Below are 6,000 nucleotides of genomic sequence, written 5' to 3' on the forward strand. Positions count from 1 at the left end.
TATTCTATGGATAGAATAATTGGATTTTAGCCAGGCTGCCCATTTCCAGCCTCCCTTGCAGCTAGATGGGAATACATGATTATGTTCTGGTCAATGGGACCAAGAAAAATGTGTGCTATTTCCCATCATGTCCAAGACTGAAGGGGCATTTCTCCCCTGCCTTCATTTTCCTCTTTCCACTGGCTAGACTACAGACTTGGTGTAAAATACCTAGAAAAGTGTCAACAAAGAAAATACCCAAGGATGATGAAGAAAAGAGATGGAAGAAGGCTGAGCCCCTGAAAACTCCAAGGTTCAGAGCTGCCATACCAGCTGGCACAGTCTCTCCTGTGCAAGAGGAATAAGTGTCAACCTCATTTAAGCTATGGTCATTTGGGGTCGCTCCTCTAGCAGCAGAACTATATCCTACCCAAGATAGTGTCGTTTTCCTTTTATTGGCTGCACAATTAAAAACACCTTCATTTTGCATTTCCCATGTACAAAACAAAGAAATTAGAGGCAGTATAGAGGAGTGGTTAAATAGGGGTTCTGAAGTCAGATTAACTTTCTCCAAATCCAGTTCTACCCGTTCCTGGCAATGTGATAAGTGAAAGCGATTTAACCTAGCTGGATCTTGGATTGCTAATCTTAAATTGGGTACAATAAGAGTACCTACCTCATGGGACTGATGCAAGGGCTAATGATGTAAGGCTTAATGAGATAATGCATGGAAAGCACTTAGCACAATGACATGCCAAGCATTCAATAAATATTACTTCTTATTAGTACAAGGACAGGTGTTTTCATGGCTGGAGGAAGCCACAGTGTTACGTTCAGTTTGGGGGGCACTCATTCGTCCAAGTTTTTGCTCATCTACTAAGTGGGTTTTCATCTGAGGTGTGAGCTTGCTTTCTCTTTGGCAAGTTCCCAAATTTTCAGATGAAAAACAAAAATTGGAAGATCGTCGTCTCTCACCCTTTACATTCACTTTTGATTTGGGAGATGGATGTCAAGTGTATGGGCAGGGCCAGACAATAGTTGGCACCCACATCTTTCCAAGAGAACCCATTTTCACCACTTGTGCCAGCCCTGTGCCTGCTCCAAATCACAGGGAACTACATTTCCCAAGCTCCTTCGCCTTCTCGCTTCCTGGCAGGCTCAGCCAATGAGAGGCACCAGTGGAAGAGTTGGAGGGAGGCAAGAGGAAGCTGCCGAACTATTTCCTACTCCACTCACCCATCCTGCTTTGGTAGCAGCTATAGCTACTCCATGGCCTTGATTCCATTTGGAGGTCCTGGCACCTGGGCTCTGATAATACAAGTTCCTCTTTTTGCCCCTTTTCCATAAAGGTAGCAGTGATTTCCTCCTATTGGTATTCTGTGAGTTGCCTCACTTTCCCTGTTTGCCTCCTCTGCTCTTCCATCACTTATGGAATCAGTCCCCTGCATTAAATTATCTCTGCTTGAAGGACTTTCAATGATGTTTACTTTCTGTCAGAATCCCGACAGATATAATGTGGTAACTCCGGGTCTGAGTGCATTGCCTTGCATGTGCAGGGGATTCATTGCACATTTGTCAAATGAATGAATACATGGAGCAAGAAGATGCGACTATAATCACTCTGAACTCAGCCCTCTGACCACTCTGAGGAACTGTGAAGCTGGGAACACCCCTTAAGGGATGCTCATCTCTACTCACAAAGACTCTCAGCTGGCTAAATCACAGAATACACCAAAATGTTCATCTTTCAAAACCCCATTTCTAGTCTCAGCCCCCAAAGTAGTAAATCCTATGTTCTCAGGTCCTGAACTCCCAAAGGCAGTGAAGAATTTCGTCTGGAGACATTCTCATTATAAGATGATCCAGCTGAGAGCAGGATAGATGATCCGGATGGAAGATGAGAGGGTGTGGAGAAAAGCACAACTTCTCTGAGAAGCTATTTATCTCCAGACAGCCATGGCACTGCTGGGGATCCGCACAGTGCTTTCAATATTTGTAAATATCTGTTTGGCCCTAAAAGTTCTCTCCCATGGAAACAGTTAATAAACCAAGTTGCCTGAGTTTACTCCTCGTGCCAAAGCACATTCCAGGGTCTGATCATGTTGCTGTTTTATTATGGAAAAGAAGAGAGAAGGAGAGAGAGAGAGAACCAGGGGTCAGGGAGGTGACAGGGGACTCCGAGTTGAAAGCAGGAACATTCGTTTTCCAGGTTGATGAGGTTTTTTCATACAGAGCAGAACCAGAGATGAAAATTAGAATCAGCACCAGCTTTCTCCCTAAAACAGGAACTGCCCTCTTGACCTGGAGCTCCAAATTGTTTAGGTACATCTGGCCAAGTAAGCGGCCACTTCACCAAGGCGCCAAACAAAACCTGAAAGCGGGAAGGATATGGGAAAGAACCTAATTCTCGGCAAGAGAGAGAAGAACGCCCGGGCGACGCCAACGCTGCTGGTCTGTGGACCACACTTCGAACAGCAAGACGATATTTTCATCTCTTGTTTATGTTGGGTGGTTAAGAAGCCCAGGGCCCAGGCAGTGAGGTGGTTTCCATATGTTCCTAGCTAATGCACGTCCAAGTAGGACACGGCTTCAACCCAGGGTCCACTAGAATTTACCACCTTTGCAAGACAACTCATTTTGTCCAAATGCTGCAATGGCTGGCCTGAAGTTTATCTGGGAGATTATTTGACTTGCCTGATTAGTTATTAGATTCCAATTCTTTTTGTCAATTCTTCCAAGCCAACAAGCCCACATCACTTTCAGTGAGGACACTGTATCTAGAATCATAGATATTTTGAGGCCTGGAGGTGACTTTGAAGTTCAACCCCCCTCTGTAAGAACAGTAACGATATTTGCTGCTTACCAAGCATTTATATGTGCTGTATGCACTGTTCTAAGTACTTTATTTATTTTATTTCATGTGATAGCCTTGACCAAAATGTTCCCCAGAATGCTAATCTTACAACGTGCTTCATAAATTAAAGATTCCATGGTCCAAAGGTGTTGGCAGAAATGTGGCCTACTCGATCCTTCTCAGGGATAAAAAATCAAAATGCCTATGAGTAGATGATGACCCTGCGAAGTCCTGCTGTTGAGACAACGACCGCATTTTTTACACAAGCTGTTTTCCCAACCATCTCTGTCTGTGGAATCCTGATTTCCTGAAATCCAATTAGCATCCTGCTCCCATTCCAACCAGTGAGAAAGCTCAATCTTCTATTAATATTCCCTGGCAAATTTAATTAAGATGGAGAAGGCCTTTAGTACCTTAAAAAGAGTTTGCAACAATCAGCATTGTTAACGAGGAGCTGCTTAACACTTTCTTAACCAGAAAAACGACTGTTGAGAATTGCCCATTTTGTTAAGAGATTTAAGACTCTCTAAATGAAGTTTCCAAGTGGATAGATGGAATATCTTCAAACACGTCGCTCGCTCCTCACCCTCGCCCAAATCAGCCTCAGATGCATTATAATCGATATTTAAACAACTACAAAGGTGAAGGTTGACCCTGAGCATACTTCTCATCCTTCCCTACGGTCCATTTGAGATGTTATCTGCGAGGAGTAAACAAGCCTGTCCCTGGAGGCTTGGCCACCCCGGTGTGATACCAAACAGCTGCTCAGAGGTCCTTGCCGCAGCTCCCATCTTTCTCCCGCTGCACGCACTTATAACAAGCCCAGCTTCCCGGCAGGGGCTTCTCTTTGAAGTTCAAGGGAGTGCTCTGTATGGTATGTGTGGGAAGGAGAACTGAGATTCATCTCGCCTGGAGCCATGTTTTCCATGAGAACGAAATCTTTTAGGAAAGAGAGGCATAATTTAGCACCTCACACGATAAAAACACTAACAATGGTAACCCACCCGATATTTATGAAGCACTTACTAGTGTCAAACATAGTACCAAGCGCTGTCTTGTTGAAGTGCTTACTAGAAGGTAAGAACTACAGTCGTTCCCTTTTTACAGATGGGGAAACTGAGGCTCAGGGAGGCTAAGTGCCATGCCCAAGGTCCCCATGCAGGGGAGTGGTGGAAATGAGTTTTAGTTTGGTTCAGAACTGACTTTTTTAGTTCCAAAATTGGGGTGAAAGCAGGTTTCTTTGCTGACCAAGGAGCAAAGAATGGGTTCTCCAGGAGGTTTCTTTACCCCGTGAAACACAGGCTTAGCAATTATGAGCGGAAGGAAAGCAAGTCACCAATGCTATTCTCATCTCTCCAAACAGAGGAGGCTCATGCTGATGGTGGGGTGTGGGGGGGGTCTGAGTCCTGGCAGCTCCAAGTCTCTTGGAGGGTGAGTTCACTTCATCTGCTCGGGGGAGGGAAAGCCAGGAACCACAGGTGTAGCAGCGAAGGCACACAACACAAGGACAGAACCCGTAAAACAGTGCGAGACCTCCAAAAATAGTGCAGAGAGACAGACGCAGAGAGGACAGAACAACACATCTTTCTTGAGTGCCAGCTATGTGCTACCTGAAGTGACCTAAGAGACAGCAAGGTGGAAGCTGCAATGTCTTTTATGTTGCATACCATTATTTTCACAATACGTCCTTGGATACACAGGTCAGCCCTATTCAACAAGTGAGGGGACTCCACAAGGGCAAGACCACCAGAAGGCAAGGCTCATTGAGGGCCATCTTGGAAACTGCCTACAACAAGCACCTACTCAATGCCACGAACAATTTCAAGCATCTGAACAATACAGAGTTCCCAGTCTGTCGGGGTGACAGGCTTTACTTATGTAATCACACGAGGAAATATGTGATTATGCATGGGGTGGAGGTGGGAGACAAATCACGTGATTCCCTTAGAGTGTGGAATACAGAAAAGGCCCAGCCATGCTGGGAGGGTGTGGCCAGGGTTCTAGTTGCTGCCACTTCTTTTGAAGCCTTCCAGCCTTCAGCCTCTCTCAGTCTCAGCAGCCTTAGCTGGAAAATGGGGACAATGTCTCAGTGGCTACAAAGATGTAGAAGGGTTGGACGCACCCCAAGTTATGAGATGGCTGTTTTTTGAATGCATAGACTCAAAATTTTAGAACTCTGAACATTTTAAGAGAGTATTTTGGTGCGGGCAAATTCCTTCTTGAGGCTTCCTTTGCTTGTGTTTGTCATCGGCTTTGTCCAAGACTTTGTGTGTTCGTTCAACAAACGTTAATTGAGCATCTATTATAGGTTCCAGCCCCTAATTGCCTGAACCAGGCACTGGTCATACATCAGTGAACAAGACAAACATCCCTGCTCTCATGGAGTTTATAGTGGATGGCCAGCATGTGGGAGAAGGTGGCACTCATCCACCCTAGCCTCGGCTTCCACTGAAGGTGTCCTGACATCACAATGGGTCCCCTGTATTGCCCAGCATAGTCACCAAAACCAATCAGAAACTCTAGTAATGGAAAAATTCCGAACAAATCATCCTGTCACCACGGCAGCCAGGGGACAGGGGAGCGCACGGACAGAGACACCTCAGGGCCAGAGGGTAGGTCCCCTGCTATTTTAACAACCTGTAAAGTGGTACCACTGCATCCCAGCTTAATGTCAGCCCTGGTTGCAGTTAATCCTGGTCCCTGCTCTTGTTTCGCCAGTTTCTTCTCCATCAAGCCCAAGCCATTGACGTCTCGTAGTTCACATTTCAGAAATGAACCTCCCTAAGTCAATTTACTAGGAAAGCACTCAGTAATCCTGCTTTGGGTTGAAGTATGTTCTCCAGAAAGTATGTTGAAGTCCTCGCCCCTGGTACCTGTGATGTGACCTTATTTAGAAATAAGGTCTTTGCAGATGTGAGCAGGGTGAGTTCTAATGCAATATGACTGGTGTCCCTATAAGAAGAGGGAACCATGAACACCGACAGAGGTACACACAGGGGAGAAGGCTCTGTGAAGACGGAGGCAGAGATTCGAGTGATGCAGCTGCAAGCCAAGGAAAGCCAAGGGTTGCAGGCCACCACCAGAAGCTGGAGAGGCAGGGAAGGATTCTGCCCAGGAGTCTTCAGAGGGAGCCCAGCCTTGCCCACACCTTGATTTCAGACATCAGC

Source organism: Equus przewalskii, chromosome 7 (assembly GCF_037783145.1).
Source record: "Equus przewalskii isolate Varuska chromosome 7, EquPr2, whole genome shotgun sequence".
NCBI lineage: Eukaryota > Metazoa > Chordata > Mammalia > Perissodactyla > Equidae > Equus > Equus przewalskii.